This window comes from Leguminivora glycinivorella, chromosome 6 (genome assembly GCF_023078275.1).
Source record: "Leguminivora glycinivorella isolate SPB_JAAS2020 chromosome 6, LegGlyc_1.1, whole genome shotgun sequence".
NCBI classification, from domain to species: Eukaryota; Metazoa; Arthropoda; class Insecta; order Lepidoptera; family Tortricidae; genus Leguminivora; species Leguminivora glycinivorella.
Genome location: NC_062976.1, coordinates 25,834,926 through 25,856,471, shown reverse-complemented (window position 1 = coordinate 25,856,471; position 21,546 = coordinate 25,834,926). Strand labels below are relative to the sequence as shown.

The following is a 21,546-nucleotide window of genomic DNA, read 5'->3' as shown; positions in this document are numbered from 1 at the left end:
GTTGAGTGGGTTGAAGACGTGGATGAATCGAGCCAAAACGAATATCGGGAGGATACGGAGATATTACCCGTGATCCAGAATTTAAAAGAATGGGTGAAAACTCCGTGGGAGTTATCCAAAGAAAAGTAAAAAAATAAGTAGTTATATTATATCAATGATTATTGCCAAAGTAAAAATAATAAAAGATGATTCTATAACCAAGTGTTTTAATCATATAATACCCTATTTTTCTCAAATCTGCAATATTTTATTTTGTCAAACTGGTAATGACGTCAATTTTGGGAGAAGGGGGGGGGGGTCATTAAGATATGACGATAGGATGATTATAGGGGGGGGGGGGGGTCTAAAATCTGAAAAAAATCGATGACGTAATTTATGGACGGCCCCAAAGAGGACAATCGATAGGAGAAGAGAAACGTTCTAAAATTCAGCTAAAACATGGGTTATTTTCTCACTGAGAATCTATACATTTTATATGTGTTCAAGACGGAGATAACCATGAACTTACAGTAATCAGAAACTTTCTGTTCATAATTGCGATAAGCAAAGCAAAGCAAATAAGAATCTCCGATACTAGTACGATGTCACCTTATATTTGGACTATTTGAAGTGATCATTAAAACAAAGATATTTGTTGTTTAAATGATAGGTATTTGAATAAAATGGATAACGAAAGAAACAATGTCAAATGCCACAGCTTTTTTATTGAACTATTTGATGCTGCATTACAAAGATATAAGATTTTCAATGGTTGTTGCTTTAAATGTTAGTTCATATCGGTACTTGGCTGTTGCTGTCGGAAATCATACGTGTGACTCCTAAATCAGACTTGGCAAACATCTAGCGTCGAGTGACTCGTCTAATTTTCGTCATCTCCACCAAATACCTATGAACTGATCAAAGATTGCTAGCAAAGGCTAGTTGACTTCTGCAAGGTTGTGTTTGAAGCGCTTAACAAGATAGAGAAATTTACAATGAAAACGCTTTTTTAAAAGAAAATAGACGTTCAAAATCTCCGTCTTCCAATTTAATTCTAATATTTGAGGTTGTAAAATCTAAATTGATACTTGAAGAAAAAATGTTCAAGAAAAATTTTCACATTTTAGTGTGTCTTTTTTGTGTGGTTTAACAACATCGCACACTGGTCCATTTAACACACCAAAAGGACTCTACTGATATGTGAATTCAAGGTCAATAGGCTGTTTTGAATATAATATATGTTATATGCTGTAACTAAGTTTCTGGGTGTAAATTATAAGTTTATTAACGAAGCACAATCTCTCGGCAATTAGGATAAGAGAACGTTTGTATAAGATGTTCTAAATGTTGTCATCTTAGAAAGACCCAATGAATTTAGGTTAAAAACTGGCAGTGGATTAATAAATATGCAGCGCTGCGTAGTAATGGTTTAGAGGATGATCACAGATTCTGATCAATAATGTAAACTTAGCATTAAGATGGTTGTATTTGATAGTACTGTAATCGGTATGAGTCGTGTTGGGTTCCACTGACGCCACATTCCGATTCTAGCAATGTAAGTTCACTAAGAAGATGGATTGAAGAACGAAAGAAATTTCTCCTCTTTTGAGGATCGACATTCCATTTTCATCTTCAAACCATGTTCTGACAAAATAAAATGAATTATTTAGAAATAGTCCAATTTAAATTATAAAATCGATAAGCACTTATATTTCCAAAGTACTTCGACACGACTTTAGTTTTAAGGACACATCACGGAATATAGCCAAAGATTCATATTAACTGTGTGATAGATATACATCTCATAGCTCACGGTATAGTCGAGATATAAAGATAAACAATATATAATGCAATAGGTGTAAGGTTAGTTAAGTTCAATGGTAAATGTGCCATAGTGTTACGAGCACGCTAAATGTATTTGACTTTTAAACGCAATTAGTATAATCGCTTCTAAAACTATGATCTTCTAAGGAGTTTGAGCAACAAAGTGAGTTTAGCTTAAACAAAAATTCATAGCGGAGTTTAAACCATTTAGGATACAAGATCACACGGTGATCACACGGCAGTGATACATTCTAGAAGGATTTCTATTGTATCCATGATCGTTTAGCTTCGGTATATAAGTTCGCGCCCGTGGTTCATTCGTTCGAAAGACAAGTACTCTGCAGATTTGAACGGTTGAACTACGTGCGCTTACCCGAAACCGGGCGCCGTTTGCGATATTTCAGTGAACCGCGAGGTCTTCTAGATTGTTCGTCAGGAGGACATGGCTGCAAGCCTTCGTGGTTCTGGGACAGAAATATGCGGATCGCGTTCAGTGTTCGGAACACAGACTCGATATTTCGTGGTTCTTGTCTCGGGCCGCGGGATATTAACTTTGTGTTCTTGTGCGGGGATTATTATTTGGAACGACATTCAATATTTAGTGGTCCTTTTGGAGCTTTACAACTTTAGTGTTCTTATTTTCACGTGCATTTACAACAGCATTCGTTTTCGTTTATTTTTCATTGTTGACTTCAATGTTGTTTGGATTTTTGTGACTTCATTTATTTGTATTTATTGTGCGAATGTGTTTTAAACCATACAATACAGCTAATGTTTTTCAAGGGCACGTCGAGCGATCACACAGCTCTTGATATATTTTATGAAATATTAGACTTTGAAAAAATAAGAACATAAAGTAGACCGTGATAGTTCTTGACCACTAAGTGTTCTATAAAATTGTTCCTTGTTTTGATTTGACTACTTTGTCTGAACATCTATTTAATATCCACCAGTACTTGGCAACTGCTGGGTATTTTACACCGTGTTCGGATTTACAATGGAACATGAGTTCAAATATTTCGATTTGTAAGTTAAAAGCAGAGGCGAAATATTTTACAAAAAAATGTTCCCGTCGACCTAAAATACCTCATTCAGTAGTCGTAGTAAATGAAGCATTTGAGGTCGAGAAACAGTGAATTTTTAAATTCTAAACCCATTTTGCGATGTTAATTTTTCTTTTAAGCGCGTAACTTTAGAAGCGATTTACTGATTGTATTTGAAAGCGTATTGGTTAGTGTGGAGTTGGTCTAAATCGTTAACTACTACCGCCACCTAGTGGCGCGAGTTTTGCGTACGTTGCTTGATGTGAAACTTGCCGCCGTTGTAGTTCCTGAAGGCAACGATAGGTGGTGCTGCAAGTGAACCTGATTTAGCCCCTTTCACGCTAACGACTCAATTATTAATAATTATTATAGGTATACCAACAATAGCATAATTATTGACGTATATTATATAACTAGGGATGTCTCCACTCGCCTATTTTTTATTAGAGTATAGTTATTTGTGATAGACTTCCGTTCATACCATACCATACCACGTTGACCTACTCGGGCACCCTGTATTAGATTTTAGTTCTCATGTCGGATATTTCGTTCTGATCTGAATTTTGCCTGAATAAATATTGCAAATGTCAGTGGTGTTAATTTTAGGTCATAAGCTGTGCAATGTGCATTCTTACTAATAAAATAAATAAAAGGAGCCATGTTTTTCATTTTCACTCATCCTGTTTCCTCTACCTGGTATAAAGGTGCATACACAAGTTAACTCCCTCCCTCCTCCTCCCGGCTCTGTCTACCAAAAAGAAACAAGAAAGCCTCAAATCACACGTTTGTGACCTCGCCTCCGCCTCAACCGACAATTACTTGTGATCTGAGACATTTATTACTAGTAAGGCGGCGGAATTGAAAAAAGTCGTCTAGTTTTGAAGTTGATGTGACTGGAGAGTATACTGCTGACAAGTGGTATCGTTGTGATCGGTAGACTTTACTGAGTACGAAATAATGACTTGTCGCATTCTCAGACTGTGGGGGGGTTAACTATGACGTCACAAAGATCGCGGTCCCGGGTTTCAATTTTTTGCCAATTTGTCTAGAACCCCTTATCCAATTTTGAAAAATGAGGTGTCGATTGAAAGCGTATAACATGCTGATTAAGATTTCTTATATGTGAAAAGTATAGTTCTGTTAGTTATTTTTTAATTAACAATAATGCAAAAAATACTTTTTTTTTACTCTCTTTTTTGATTTTTGTGACTCAAAAAGGCAATGAAAACGGCCACTTAGCTAAAAAATATGTTATATAAATCATTTAACTACATTATTAAGCTATCTGTTGCTTTTTAAATTTCTACGATCGGATAATAAATAAGCAAACTACAACCACATACCTGTAGGCGGGGAGTACCGCTTGACACGCGTTCCCATACATTCGGCGTCTACCAAATTACACCTCGCGCAAAATTCGTTTCATGCAGATATACCTCTAATCTTATTCATCGTAACCTATCAATATTGGTATCATTTGAAAGTACAATTAAAGTACTTTAAGAAACAATGTCAATCATTTTCTTAAAATCAATAATCGCCAGTATGCGGTGGTTACAAAGAAAAAAAGTGGGTATGCAATTTGACTGGTTTCCTAGGTTTGATACCCTAGACGAGTTTAAAAGGGGAGGTAAAGGTGACATATGGGTTGTTCTCTGGCCTAAAAGCTATACAGAGGCTCAGGGGAGAAAAAAATTAGGGTTTAAGTTTAGTTTTAAGTTATTTTTTCTTTTATTTGTTGATTTTATTGTGTTTAGTTTTTTTGTAATTTTATCAAGGATACACGTTGGTTTCTTTTGCTGAAAATTCCCTTTTTTATTGAGAAATGTTATGAATTTCATGGCATTTTCCGATAGAGACTAAAGTTAACTTTCAAATAAGGCCACATAGTCATACTGATACTTATACATATAATATTAAGGGTAATACCAAGTAATACCGTTTGAACTCAAACGACTTAGAGGTGCGGTTTTTTGACCCAGTAGGTATTAAAAAGTAATCGTAAAATCAAAACGATTGGGCTTCGGTCGTTATACACATTAAATCACTAAAATTAAGTTACCTATAATGTTTTAGTAATTATAATCCTCACTTTTAGCCACTTTTCTCAAAACATAATTATTCAACAGAAGTCAAGATAACATTAAGAGCATATTTATTAATAATAATGCGTTAGAAATATGAAATAGTTGTTGGGGTACACTTGTTAAGTACATGCAGCTCCTGCAAATACACTCAGTGTCAAAAAAATCACACATCTCAATCGTTTGCGTTGAAGCAGTATTGACCCACATATTAGAGAGCAGGGCACGCAGGCCGCCTCGTAAGACTATGTGTGGCACTGAGGAACCAGTGAAGTCAGGTCTATGGATTGCTACACTGCTGTCCCGCTTGCACTAGGTACTTCGCCGGGGCTATTACCCTTAATATTATATAAGTAAAAGTATGACTATGTGGCCTTATTTGAAAGTTAATTTTAGTCTCTATCGGAAAATGCCATAAAATTCATAACATTTCTCAAAAAAAGGGAATTTTTAGCAAAAGAAACCAACGTGTATCCTTGATAAAATTCCAAAAAAATTAAACACAATAAAATCAACAAATAAAACAAAAAATAACTTAAAACTAAACTTAAACCCTAGTTTTTTCTCCCCTGACCCTCTGTGTAGCTTTTAGGCCAGAGAACAACCCATATGTCACCTTTACCTCCCCTTTTAAACTCGTCTAGGGTATCAAACCTAGGAAACCAGTCAAATTGCATACCCACTTTTTTCCTTTGTAACCACCACAGACTGGCGATTATTGATTTTAAGAAAATGATTGACATTCTTTCTTAAAGTACTTTAATTGTACTTTCAAATGATACCAATATTGATAGGTTACGATGAATAAGATTAAAGGTATATCTGCTTGAAACGAATTTTGCGCGAGGTGTAATTTGGTAGACGCCGAATGTATGGGAACGCGTGTCAAGCGGTACTCCCCGCCTACAGGTATGTGGTTGTAGTTTGTTTATTTATTATCCGATCGTAGAAATTTAAAAAGCAACAGATAGCTTAATAATGTAGTTAAATGATTTATATAACATATTTTTTAGCTAAGTGGCCGTTTTCATTGCCTTTTTGAGTCACAAAAATCAAAAAAGAGAGTAAAAAAAAAGTATTTTTTGCATTATTGTTAATTAAAAAATAACTAACAAAACTATACTTTTCACATATAAGAAATCTTAATCAGCATGTTATACGCTTTCAATCGACACCTCATTTTTCAAAATTGGATAAGGGGTTCTAGACAAAAAATTGAAACCCGGGACCGCGATCTTTGTGACGTCATAGTTAACCCCCCCACAGTCTGAGAATGCGACAAGTCATTATTTCGTACTCAGTAAAGTCTACCGATCACAACGATACCACTTGTCAGCAGTATACTCTCCAGTCACATCAACTTTTTCCGAGACCCTCTCGCCGCTCTACTATACATTACTGGCCTAGATATGTAAATATTCCACTATTATTTCAGTTCCGGAAAACGAATTTTAGTATCTGTCCAGTCCAGGCACAAGTCTAGGTGATCTCTACAAGAGCAAAATTGTTAGGTACTCGAAAAGTTCTTGGTGAGATTTTGAACGTTTTTATTTCTTACCTAAAAATTCAATGGCTCCGAACTGGGTACTGCATTTAATGAAATTCCCAGCTGGCAGAGCGACTACTCAATAAATAGGTAAGTAAAAAATATATTCAATGTGTTTATCAGGGGGGTTACCATGACGTGCTAAAGCCGTTCAGTTTAGGTTGAGAGAGAGGGACGGATCTATGTAACTGCTATAGCTGTGTCCCTTTCTCTCAACCTAAACTGAGCGTCTTTAGTACGTCATGGTAAACCCCCAGGCCCCGTAGACGAAACGCCGCAGAAATGTAGTCTGGCTCTGTAGCGCCAATACGCAAGAGCGATAGAGATAGATATAGCTACGAAAGAGATATTATCGCGAGCGTTTCGTGAGCGTTTGTGCATTCGGCTACACACACTGGCCAGCGTGCGTAGCCGAATGGCATTTCTCCGACGCCAAACGAAAACGAAACGCCGCGCCAGTTTGTCCGGCTCTGTCGCGCCAATACGCACGAGCGATAGAGATAAATATCTACTAGCGTTTCGTTTCGTGAGCGTTTCGTGAGCGTTAGTGCCATTCGGCTACTCACCCAGGCGAGCATTCTTTCCAGCTTTTCGATACATACCTTTTCATGTAGTGTGTAGCACGCGCTGCCACTGAATGTGCTTAACCCTTAAATGCATGAATTTTTCTTTTAACGAGATATTAATATATGTGATAGGCAATGGTTTTCTGACTCTGGGAAAAAAAATAAAAAAAATATTTAAAATCGTTTTTTATACTAAATCATTGTTAGAAGTTAAATAGGCCAAATCTTATCTTATACTTTTAAACGAGCAATTCTTGTATATTTATTTATTTATTTATTTACACTGACGATCTCGGAAACCGCTCTAACGATTTCGCAGAAATTTGTTATGTGGGGGTTTTTGGGGGTGAAAAATCGGTCTAACTTATCCTTAGGTCCCGGAAAACGCGAATTTTCGAGTTTTCATGCGTTTTTCTTCGCGCGCCATCTCGTGTGCAGTAGTTGTACTGTTAAGACAGAATTCTTTCGGTCGATGTAAGTACTATTTATTGCAAACACTAGATGGCGACACAGGTCAAGGCTAAAACGAATAGAAAATACACTATTTGAGTTTTTGTGGCGAAATGCGTGCCATCTCGTGTGCAGTAGTTGTGTTGTTAAGGCTGAGAATTCTTTCGCTCGATGTAGGTACTATTCATTTTTGAACTAGATGGCGACACATGTCAAGGATACGAAACAGAACCGAGCGAAGCTCGGTTGCCCAGATATTTTATATAAATATATCGTAATTGGTAAGTTTTATTTTAAAAAACTGACTACTATTAAAGGTACACCATTTGTGAAACCTCTATGATAAAATGTTTAAACATAAACTAATTACTTACTCCGAAAAAATCAGCCTAAATCACATACTAAAAATCGTCATCGTCCTGTTTTTTCACAATTTTCCGTCATTTCATCTTAATCCTTAAATAATAAATAGTAAATCATTATATTATTTAATTTATTTAATTGTTTATTAAATACTAATAAATAATGAATAATAATTAAGCAATAAATATGATTTTGGATAGCTACATATCGAGCCATGGGCCATCAAATATATGATGCTTATACATCACCATGCATTTAAGGGTTAAGTCCCAGCTGCACAGTTTACAAATTAACATCCCTTCCCCTGAGTCTCCAGGAGAAAATCATTGGCTTAGGTGTCGACATTTACATAATTCAGGCAGATATCAAATCGAAGTCGGGCCGGATGCGTATGGATTACCATATCTAATCAAATTCGGCCCAGCTTCTTTGACGAAGATCGCATCTTCACCGAGGAATCTAAATCACTTCTTAATATTCAACGTACGACTGCAAGATATTGACGAGAGTAAATAAAATAATCTAAAGTTTGATTAGATTTCGCTCCTAAAGTTGCCCGCTAAATGAGATCGCGATAAAAGTAAGACGTAATTAAATATAATGGTATGTCACGCCAAGTTTAAACGAGCGAGTATAAAACAACGATCAAACTCAATTAGCTCTTTGTACTAACGGATACAATGGCTGGTGTAAAGGGAAATGCTATCGCAATACAAGTTAAAAGATAATGCTGGCGTACTCTCCTAATAACATTTGCATATCTTAATGCCGCCGACGCGATATATAGGAACGCGGCGCCGATACCAGCTAATATTGACAATAAACAAGGAACATGGAACGCAAACAAAGCGAAGAGCACCGGAGAATCGTAATTATGGATTAATAATAATGGATACGTTACTTAATTGTTGAAATATGGAAATTGGGCGGATTAACTAGTGTTTACCGAGTTTAAGTACACATTCTTCGCTGATATGGGGCTTAAGACGAGTAATTATTGCTGTGTTTTCGGGACCTAAATCAATTAAGCAAACTATACATACACATAATGATATAACTAGTTATCAAGTTATGTATATGTCGCAGTAAGATAGATAAATCCGTTATATAGTTATAACCCTAGGGATATAATTATATGTCGTAACATAGTTAAACGAAAGCGATTAATTGCTATCTTACTAGGAATATAACTATAATGCGTTACTAGTTTAGTCATATAATTATATGACTGGATTAAGTTTAGTGAAATGATTGTAGGCAGGAGTTCGGCGGTGCTGCGGAGGTATAGTTATAACCCTAGGGATATAATTATATGCCGTAACATAGCTGAACGAAAGCGATTCCTTACCATCTTACTAGGAATATAATTATAATACGTTACTAGTTTAGTTATATAATTATATAATTGTCTTCTCTCTCAGTCTTCTCTCTCACTCGGGCGGGTAACGCACGTAACCCATTCGCAATACTTTAATTAATTGCAAACGCTAAGAAAATGTCGAATAAAGCGTTAGAAAGTGTTATTCGCGAATTAAAAAATACGGTATCTTCGCTTGTAAAGAAAGTGAGTGCCCTGGAGTCGAAAATTACTAAACAAAGTGAATTAATACAAGTGCAACTAAAAATGATTAACCAACCAAATACAGAAGCTGCCAATGTAACACCAAAAACTACCCGCGAACCAGCAGTTCCTGCCGTAGTGGCTCCGCCAGCGCTGCAGCGCTCTGTGCGCAAAGCGCGTCTAAATGCTGTCGCGGCATTGAAAAATAACGCAAGCGCTGCCGGTAAGCGCTGCAGCGCGGGAATAACTGTACCGGACACTCCGCCGCAGCTGTGTTCAACACCCGAATCAACCCGATCTATGACGAATACCCCATCCAGTGTGGCCACTAAACCCGAGATCGAAACACCCCTGTCTCTCGACGCACCACTTCATAACAACGAACAAAATTTACTAAATTCCCAACAACATGAAAATAGCTGGAGGGAGGTGGATACAAAAAAAAAGCGTAAACAAAGACGCAAAGTATTGGTCGGTGTTGGGGCTGAGGATGACGAACTAAAGTCCGCTGATCGAATGAAGTATGTCCAGGCTTGGTCTTTTCGACCCAACACCACGGTCGAAAATGTGACAAGGTTTTTAAATAAAATTGCAAATTGTCCAAATTATTTCGTTGAAAAACGGGACATTAACTCAACGAGTCATGCATCCTTTATAATAGGTATACCTGAAAACCTATACGATCAGTTTAACTCTCCGCAAGTATGGCCTCCACGCGTTCGTGTTTCGGAGTGGTTTCTCGTCCGTCCCCGCCACAAGCGGGGCGAGCGAGGGGCCGCTGCCGCTTCCGCCGTGCCTTCGAGCCACACCGACGCGCACTAAAGAGATAAGGAACCGATGCGTACATGCGACAAGGACAACAACAAAGTTAGTGCGTGAGACAGAGACAAAAGACGCCGACCGCACTATCGCAAATCAAAATACACGTAAACATCAACTTCGCATAATTCAACAAAATATGCAATGCCTTCGCAACAAGACTTACAACATTGAATGTTTACTTCAATCTTATTCCGATTTCAAATGTGATGTATTTCTAATGACAGAACATTGGTTAGAAAATAATGAAATGAATGTGTTAAATATTGCCAACTACAATCTTATTTCTCATTTTTCCCGTAAGGTACGTAAGCACGGCGGTGTGTGTATATACGTGCATAGCAATTTAAGTGTGTTACAAAGAGAAGACTTATGTAATTTTTCGATCGAAATGCATATTGAGATCGCGGCAATTCAATTAATAGATATAAATTTGATAATATTATGTATTTATCGCTCAAATACTGAAGGTGAACTCACTGTATTTCTGTACCAGTTGGAATTACTTCTTAGTTCAATAATAAATGAAAATGCCCATATTTTAATAATGGGCGACGTAAATATTGACCTACTCCAAAATACGAAGCAAAAACGTGAAATAATAGGCCTTTTGGAATTATTTAATCTTAAGTCACATGTAAATTTTCCCACAAGAATACAGGGTGCATCTAAAACTTGCCTAGATCACGGGTATAGTGATTTCGAGAGGGATCAATTAAACACCTACTCCATTGATCGTGCGATTAGTGACCATCTCGCCGTATGTTTGGAAATAAGTATTCCGAATAATGACCACTGCACTGTCTACTGTTTGAAACGCCTGGTCACTCAAACTAAGCTTTTGAATTTTTTAACTTCGATGGAACAATGCGATTGGCTTATTAACTCTGATAGTTTTGACAATTTAATAATGAGACTCATAGATAATTTTAACAGTTATTTTCCCTTTAGAAAAGTCGCAATTGTAAGCAAAGATAAGTCATGGTGTAATAGCAAAACAATGCAAAGCAAGGACTTCGTACTACTATTATCAATGCTACGCAAGTTCTATCCGGACAGCGGGGAACTAAATAAACTTTATTTAGCTAATAAATGCAAACACGATGGTTTACTTAAAAAAACAAAAAAAGCATATTTGAATCAGTCCATAGCTACGGCACCTAACACCTCACGATCCTTGTGGCGCATGATTAAATCCCAGACTAACAAAGACGCGCGGGGGGGGCGACTCGCTGGCCGCGCTGAGGCACGCGGTGTGTGGGCCGGACGGTTCAAACGTTCAGCTTGCTGACTCGCTCAACGCCTACTATCTATCTGTCGTACGCGACACACCGCAAAGGCCTGATATTCAAAAGGCAATGTACTATGTGCGAATGAACGTCCCACGCGTTGTAAATACTATGTTCTTTGCGCCATTCACAGTGGGGGAACTCACGGCAATAATTAAAAAAATTAAACCCAAAGGTACGAAAGACTTCTATGGTTTGCCAACATACGTACTACGATGCCTTCCGGTTAACCTACTGCATGCATTGTGCCATTTATTTAATGAATCAGCTTGTAATGGTTGCTATCCCGTTTCTCTGAAAAAGATCAAGGTAACACCTGTATATAAGGGAAAGGGTTCAAAAAAGAGCAAACTAGTTACAGGCCTATATCCATTGTTCCAGCTTTTTCTAAGATGTTTGAGATGGGATTGTGCTATCGACTAATACAATTCCTAACGATGAACAACTCGCTCTGTAAGCAGCAGTATGCCTACCAAATTGGAAAATCCACAACGGGCGCCGCTAGGCTGTTGATCCGAACAGTTCTGGACAATTTGGAAAATAGGAAGCGCGTAGCTGCTGTTTTCTTTGATTTGTCTCGCGCTTTCGATTTGGTCGATCACAATCTCATCGCAAGCAAGCTCGACCATTATGGCATTCGCGGCGTTGCCCTTGAAGTTATTATGTCGTTCTTGGGTGACAGGGAGCAGGCCACGGAAGTAAATGACCAAAAATCTTGTCTTGACCCTTTAGGCGACAGGGCAGTACCTCAGGGATCGAATGTAGGAAATAACATATTCCTCATTTTAATGAATGACCTTCCCTTTGAATCATCGATTGTGGATTTTGTAATGTATGCGGATGACATTTGTGCCATAGTGAATGCAGATAGCGCTGAACAATTAATAATAAATGTCCAGCATATCATTCTACGCCTTTCTGAGTGGTTCGCCGCCAACGGAATGATTTTAAATCTTCAGAAAACTTCTGTAACAGAATTTAACTTGAGGCAAAGTCGGGACGCGATTGACAACACGAACTCAGTACTTGTACAAAATGCATCTGTTCCCTTTGTAAGACACGCTAAATTCCTGGGTCTAACTCTGGATTCCGGATTGCAATGGTAAGAGCAGATAGACAGGACATGCACGAAACTCAATACGGCATACTACATAATATCACGCCTCATGCCAATCCTGTCAAACGAAAATCTGATGATAGCCTATCATGCCTACTGTAATTCGGCACTGACATACGGAGTGGACTTATGGGGGATGGCCGCTGACAGGGACAGGCCATTCCTTATACAAAAAAAAATCATAAGGAAAATGGCGCGAGTCGCCCCTGACACGCCAGCCCGACAGCTATTTGTGAACCTCCGAATACTCACATTACCTTCTCTGTTCATATTGGAGGTAGCCAAGCTCGTAAGGCAGAGTCTAGATCAGTTCCCTAAAAGAAACTGGACCAGTAAACGCTTTCAGGAACAAAGGGAGCACGACCTGGAAATTCCTAAACACAGGTTAAAAAAAACTGGTAACTGCCTACATGTATTGGGACCGAAATTATATAACAAAATTCCAACACTAATAAAAAATGCCCCAAGCTACTTCGGGTTTGTTTCGAAATTAAAAGGTTTTTTAGTCCAGAAGGCCTATTATTCTGTGACTGAATTCATGACTGAATAATATTAATTTAAAAAAAATGAAATTTTTGATCGTTGTTTTTAATATTCATGTAATTAATTGTTTTTATTCTCTAATCCAGTATTTTAAGAGTAATAATGATGACATATGTATATATTAGATTGTAATATTGTTGACAACGTATGCTTAATACTAATAAAGATGAATATGTAGCTTGGATTCGTTTGTTTAGTAACCAAATGAATATACGATTTTTCACACATTTAAAATTGCAAACGGGACTTACATAGTAATACGCGATTAAGTCCCGTTTGCAATTTTAAATACCGTATTATAATTATTCCTAATAAGATGGTTATGAATCGCTTTTGTTTAGCTATGTTACGGCATATAATTATATCCCTAGGGTTATAACTATACCTCCGCCGCACCGCCGCACTCCTGCCTACAATCATTTCACTAAACTGAATCCAGTCATATAACTATATGACTAAACTAGTAACGTATTATAGTTATATTCCTAGTAAGATAGCAATTAATCGCTTTCGTTTAACTATGTTACGACGTATAATTATATTCCTAGGGTTATAACTATATAACGGCTTTATCTATCTTACTGCGACATATCCACCTACTTGACATGGAAGTAGATTCAATTGATACAATTTGTTAAAGCGTTGATACGGTTTTGACCTGCGCGTCTTACTCACGACACACAGTTTATTCGAAGAGTAGTCATATGACTATCTTTATTAACAAGTTCAGTAGATACGTTATACCTGTATTCGTAAAATTGACATAAATCTATCACAAAAATACATGATTCATACTTTATATACAATTCCATAAAATTGCGGTAATTCACATCTTTAAGGCCTAGGGATCGATTTTTGAATTCCGAACTCACGAATTCGCCGTTCGAAAGTCTGTGGAAAACGACGTAATGCTATTTTTGGAAAAGGACGGCTACTTAGTAATTTTAAAACTAGTGGTAATGACCACTCGGTTTCGATTCTGTTAGTAGAATTTAAATCGCTAGTAGTGGAGATATTATTGAACGAATTTTACGAAATCGAATGGCCGAAATTCAAAAATCGGCCCCCTAGTCGCAAAATAAATTATAGAAGTTTATAACTTTACTATTACATTACTCAACTTAATGCAACGCTAGGAGAATCTACCATATTTTATATTTATGTCCCGTTGCCAATAATTAACATAGAAAGAGGTCTCAAGAACAATACAAGGTCTTATTAATTAAAAACATTGAAGCTCATATTTTCCCAACACATTCTATAGAAGCTTTGTGCAATAAACTGAAATAAGTCCATACAAAATGTAAGGTATTGTGGCGCACAAAACGGTGCCCGCCAAAATACGTCCGTTCCGTCCCACAATTCCATTTTTGAATCTCCAGCGTGCAGCGGCATTCATGCCGTCGCTTTGTGCGACGCTGAATGGCGTCCTTTCAACGGAACACACGTGAAGTTCGTCGAGTACGCACTGTATTTTACAAATACGAAGTAATCCGCCAAAGGGTTAAAAGAAATATTTATTTGGTGACCATATTGTACGGTCGAGAAAATTGATTCTTTAGCGGTTTACGGTTCACTTTACATCGGACACTGAGAGAAATTTGCATTGTGAATTTAACAAGTTCGACTTGTTGCGGTTTATCAGTTTGAATCAGCCAAACGTATGTTTAAAACAATATGTGTCAGGTTGTTTTTATAAAATCGACTTGTTGATTCAAATATATTGCCGATTCAAATGACAAGTAGCTTGTTGTTTGAACCAAAGAGCACGCGTAGGCGCTATTTTAACCAAAAAACTTGTTGAACGAACATGAAAACTGGTTGTATTTTCTCTCAGTAAGCATAATTATTAATTAAGGACAAATTTACTGAACCGCCAACTGCTAAACAATCAATTTCCTCAACTGTATCGAGGTAATTTTCGCCCATAAATCAGTTAAAAAATTAATTACAAAAATTACCCCGTCGTCTTCAAGGGGCATTTTCGCGAAAACAGATTCAAAAACTTTTTATTCTAAAATAGGTAAATTTAATGTTTTTGCTACTCAGAATCACGAGCCGTTTCCGTCCTACTAGGCGGAAAAATGCGTCCCAGATTTTTTTTTCCACTTCGTTACCATTTTTGTGTCTCTTGGTTTTTGTCCTAGATCGAAAGGGCTCGTGATTCTGAGTAGGAAATAGTATTTTATGCAACAGGCGTTTAAAGGAGGTCAAAAAAGACGAGTGGCGTGGGTAAGACGCCACGAGTATTTTTTGACTCAGTTAAACACCGTTGCATACAATACTTTTTCTACGACCATGCACTTACTTTTGAATAGTTTTCTAGAATAACTTTCGTGAAATCCGCACTGTTTCCTACAAGTATTTTGACTTGTCTTCTGCAATGTTTCTGCACTCACCCTGTCGCTCGCACTTCCCCGCGCCGCCGCCCGCCCCCGGCCGGCGCCCCGCGGCCCGCTATATCCCTTAACGGCTACCTAACAATGCTGTAAGAGCTATATCGTATGCGCGGGTGCGCGGGGCGCCGGCCGGGGGCGGGCATCTTTTATGTAGGGTTTTAACGATCTATGCACGACACGGTAAATGACGAATAACAACACGGGAGTAGAAAAAACATAAAATTTACCTACCTTAGAAAAAAAAAATTGGTGATTCTTCTCGCGAAAATGCCCCAAGACATTCGTGAACTGTTAAAATGCTCAGTATTTTTTTTTGCTTTATTATGTAACTTGATCAGTTAGTTTGAGTAATAAATTAAAACCGGCCAAGAGCGTGTCGGGCCACGCTCAGTGTAGGGTTCCGTAGTTTTCCGTATTTTTCTCAAAAACTACTGAACCTATCAAGTTCAAAACAATTTTCCTAGAAAGTCTTTATAATGTTCTACTTTTGTGATTTTTTTCATATTTTTAGGGTTCCGTAGTCAACTAGGAACCCTTATAGTTTCGCCATGTCTGTCTGTCCGTCCGTCCGTCCGTCCGTCCGCGGATAATCTCAGTAACCGTCAGCACTAGAAAGCTGAAATTTGGTACCAATATGTACAAAAATCACGCCAACAAAGTGCAAAAATAAAAAATGGAAAAAAATGTTTTATTAGGGTACCCCCCCTACATGTAAAGTAGGGGCTGATATTTTTTTTCATTCCAACCCCAACGTGTGATATATTGTTGGATAGGTATTTAAAAATTAATAAGGGTTTACTGAGATCATTTTTTGATAATATTAATAGTTTCGGAAATAATCGCTCCTAAAGGAAAAAAAAGTGCGTCCCCCCCCCCTCTAACTTTTGAACCATATATTTAAAAATTATGAAAAAAAATCACAAAAGTAGAACTTTATAAAGACTTTCTAGGAAAATTGTTTTGAACTTGATAGGTTTAGTAGTTTTTGAGAAAAATAAGGAAAACTACGGAACCCTACACTGAGCGTGGCCCGACACGCTCTTGGCCGGTTTTTAAATATATGGTTCAAAAGTTAGAGGGGGGGGACGCACTTTTTAGGGTTCCGTAGTCAACTAGGAACCCTTATAGTTTCGCCATGTCTGTCTGTCCGTCCGTCCACGGATAATCTCAGTAACCGTTAGCACTAGAAAGCTGAAATTTGGTACCAATATGTATATCAATCACGCCAACAAAGTGCAAAAATAAAAAATGGAAAAAAATGTTTTATTAGGGTACCCCCCCCTACATGTAAAGTGGGGGCTGATATTTTTTTTCATTCCAACCCCAAAGTGTGATATATTGTTGGATAGGTATTTAAAAATGAATAAGGGTTTACTCAGATCGTTTTTTGATACTATTAATATTTTTGGAAATAATCGCTCCTAAAGGAAAAAAAAATGCGTCCCCCCCCTCTAACTTTTGAACCATATGTTTAAAAAATGCGAAAAAAATCACAAAAGTAGAACATTATAAAGACTTTCTAGGAAAAATATTTTGAACTTGATAGGTTCAGTAGTTTTTGAGAAAAATACGGAAAACTACGGAACCCTACACTGAGCGTGGCCCGACACACTCTTGGCCGGTTTTTTTTTCCTTTAGGAGCGATTATTTCTGAAAATATTAATATTATCAAAAAACGATCTAAGTAAACCCTTATTCATTTTTAAATACCTATCCAACAATGTATCACACGTTGGGGTTGGAATGAAAAAAAAAATCAGCCCCCACTTTACATGTAGGGGGGGTACCCTAATAAAACATTTTTTTCCATTTTTTATTTTTGTACTTTGTTGGCGTGATTGATATACATATTGCTACCAAATTTCAGCTTTCTAGTGCTTACGGTTACTGAGATTATCCGCGGACGGACGGACGGACGGACGGACGGACGGACGGACGGACGGACGGACGGACAGACAGACATGGCGAAACTATAAGGGTTCCTAGTTGACTACGGAACCCTAAAAAAGGAATTTGAGCCCACTTTATTCGGCTCTACGCTATTCCTCGTCAATTATTGACTTCGCACACTGAACTGACTGAAGTTCGCACAGATTCGCCTCCACCATGCCTTTAGTACAGAAATTGCATGTGTCATGGTAACTTTTCCCAGCCCGGCAAGGGGGAAAGTATGGGAAAGCACCAGACAATAAATTTACACAAAATGAGCCTTAAAACTTTGGCGGATCGTCCGCCACGAAAAAGAAGCAAAAAAAGTACTTAATAAGGTGCACTACGATTTCCTCAAGATTTCAGGTCTCTAATTGGGTGGAAAGAAAACGGTTAGATTGTGACACACTATTTTATTGTCTAACGGACACAAAGCAAGTTATAGCCAGTAAATCATTATTCTAAGCTTAAGCTAGCACCTTAATATGTATTGCCAGACGGTAGAGCTGGGCCGTGCAATAGTTCAATTCTAAATGATTTACAAGCGTTCCTAAGTTCTGTTAGTCCCTAGTTATCAGTGGCAACATAGATAATAGGAATTCTTCTTAACTAAACTAAATAATCTTGCCTTCCAGGAAGAAAGAAAATGACACCAACCTTCAAGCCAGAAGTTACCGCTAATACAATGTGTAAGCCCTCCTTCTGCGAGCTGAAGCTGGTCGCCCCAGGCGCTGTGACACAATGAAGCACCACCGCAACCGACGCATCAGCAAGTTGAGAGCATCTTCTTCGCCTGGATAGGCTCGACCCCGGAAGCAAGCTATCGCACCATTCGATGCTTTATAAAGAAGACATTACTTGAATGTCTGTATAACCAGTATAACCTGGAGTAGGCCTAAACACAGATTTAGTTGTAATTGTAATTGTAAATATAGTTTTAATTCCCAGTCAGCTGAAAAGGAAAACAAGACATCATTAGAAAAGTGAATGTGGTCTAACCTATTAAATGTGGACAATTACTATTCTGATTTCCTTACCAGCTGGAACTTGAGAGAGCTCATTTTCTCAGCTCTGACGACCCTTCCCTCCACATAGTCCACCAGAAGACTGGAAATAGACACACGTGGTCAAATTAAACTGAGGCAAGGATCAATAATGTGATCAACCTGATACACCCATAATATTCTACTTACAATTCATGGTGGGAAAATATTCCTCCAGAATGCCCTTAGGCTACACAAGGATTGACCGCCAGCACTCCATCAATCTGATCACTTTTTGGATCGAAGATGAAACTCGATAAATAAAAGCAGGCACTGGAGGCCTGAACAGGACCGGAGACAGCTAGCAAGTGCAGGAAATGATCTCAGGAGCCCTAACGACCTTGAGAGGCTTGGGGATAACATCTAAAATGACCACCTCAGCAGTCCTCTGCAGAAATAAATTTCAACCAACTGAAAATCCTAGTGCACAAAATTCCATATAATTTTCCAACAATAAAGTGACTATTTTCTGATTTATTAATTACATTTAAATTGTTAATTCTAAATAATTAAATATTCTGAAAATTGTGCATATTTGTATTCTGGCAACACCCTTTGTTGACAGCTGATTCTGATTGGATAATCGAACTGTCATCCAGTATCGATCCAGTTGCTAGATCACATAAAGGCTTTGCTATGCGCAAAAAGTAATTACGTTCGGGACAAATTTAAAACTGCCGTTGTTAAATTGTTAAGCTAAAATGTGCAATGTCACAATACCCCTCTCCCTGCTGTAGCGTTTTACCAAGGGTAAAACGCTCGCTGTCCTCAGCGACTAAACTAACAAGGTGTCACAAAAGAAATGAAAAAATAAGAAAAAAAAACGAACACACCTCGACCATACCGAGTATGGGAGAAACACACAAAAGTAAACCTGTGATGCCGCAGGTTACGAAATATTGCCAAAAGAAATGCCAAAACTTACAACCTCACAAAACCATACCAAAAAACCATCCCTCTAAAACATCCTTAAATTTTGAATTTTATATTATTTCGAACCCACGCAACACTAAAACCAGTGTGGCATCCGAACCATTCGGAAAATTCCCCACTGCCAAATGAACCAACAAACCAGTAACCATATTCTTGGTTTTACCAGCACGACTTCACAGTTGCGCTGGAAAAACGCAAAACCAACCGCCAGGACCGATGATCAGCATTCTTAAAACACAACTCTACTAGACCGGGCGAAATTAAAATCATGCAATTCCTACTGCTAGTTTACTCGATAAACTAGAGTGCCTTAAAACGATATCTCATTCCAAATTCCTAAATTACATAATTGCTAATCCTAATTAGCTAAACCAAAAATTTATATTTCAAATTACTAAATTATACATCAGCTAAACCCAGTTAGCTGAACCAAAACTGTTACGTGCCTGTTACCGTGAGCTGAGAGGAACATAAACCGGTCCAAATTCAACACAACGAAACGCCAACCAACGTCCGTGGTATGCAGTGCGCGCCCTGCCATACCTCGAAATAAACCCTCTCCCTATCACATCAAAAAAAACTAAACCGCCAATCCACACATGCACGGGACACTGCAGAGTATTGGCTACACAAAAAAAATAACAAGCACGATAACCACAAAATTCTGCGTGACTACGCACGACAGCAAAATTGTTCACATTAAAGACTTCGCTCCAGACCAAAGTTGAGCTATATGGTTGCATAGCACCATTCATACATCTCTCTCAATTCGTTGCATACTTCCTCTTACATATTGAGTGGTGAAACAGCCGTACCTGTTCGCCACGTCGCTAGCAGTTGGTGATTAAATATGACTTTGCAATATTTAACACTATTGCTAAAATACAACCATACTATCCAGTACAAGCTCCGTTGGTTCGTCAACGGTGGCGGTGCGGCGAGGAGTACCCTGTACCCCGGGCCGCACGTCCACCGATCACTAACCGGTAGCTGTTACCTTTCCCTTCAGGTCTTTAGTGTGCCATGATCCTATACAGTGACCATCTAAATTTTCTAACTCGTAGACTAAAGGTGACAATACTGCCTTTACTCTACACTTAACATATTTAGGGGCGAGTTTCGCCATCCTAAAATTCTGTGCATCACTCTGCACGTAACTCCGTTTCCAAACTAGATCGCCTACTGAAAATTGTTCAGGACGTCTTCTCAAATTATAGTACCTAGCATTTGTCTCGTGTGCTTTCAACAACCGTAACCTAACCTGATGGAAAATATCCTTCAGTATCCCGAAATTACCCGCATATTCCTCCCTAGGCATACCTGGTTCGTAATCTTTATCGACATCTTTGTAAAACGATCCGTTGATCACCGGTTCCCTCGCATGTACTAAAAAGAAAGGAGACTCGTGTGTGGTTTCGTTCACCGCACTGTTTATTGCAAACTGAATTTGGTGCAGTTTTTCATCCCAAGTTCTATGGTTCTCCTCTACATACGAAGCTACCGCTGTCATGACCGTTTTATTATAACGCTCCACCAGGTTTACCTGAGGAGTATATCGAGGCCCGTAAAAGACTTTAGGTACGTTGTAACGCTTCATCAACTGCCTAAACTCCGATCCCGTAAACTGTACTCCGTTATCAGTAATTACGGTTTCGGGTACACCATGCTTTAAAATCACATGATGCTCAAAAGTCTTCGCCACCAACGCGCTGGTTGCGCGGCGAAGCGGAAACAGAAGCGTATACTTAGAAAAGCAACACGTGACCACAAACAAATAAGTAAATCCTGCACGAGAGCGCGGAAGAGGACCTACCAGATCAATGCTCAAAACTAACATTGGTCGATCACATACCTTTGGCTGTCCCATCAGACCCGGAGTCGACTTCTGTGAATGTTTATAGGCTGCACAGGTATCGCAGGCCTTCACAAAGTCGACGACGTCTTTGTACATACCTGGCCAAAAGTATGTTAACGACAACCGCCTGTGAGTTTTAAAAACTCCAAAATGAGCCGCGGTCGGTTCGCAATGATTGGCGTGTAAAATATCCTTCCTATCAC

At 38.4% G+C, this 21,546-nt stretch overlaps 1 long non-coding RNA gene across 1 annotated transcript; it reads right to left on the bottom strand.

The window, feature by feature from the left end:
• Window positions 1-17,910: 17,910 nt before the first annotated feature.
• LOC125227266 lies at window positions 17,911-19,954 on the bottom strand. The gene is made up of 2 exons (XR_007177166.1): window positions 18,706-19,954; window positions 17,911-18,619 (listed from the first exon to the last, which is right to left on the bottom strand). It is a non-coding gene; the product is annotated as an uncharacterized LOC125227266 (long non-coding RNA).
• Window positions 19,955-21,546: the final 1,592 nt, after the last annotated feature.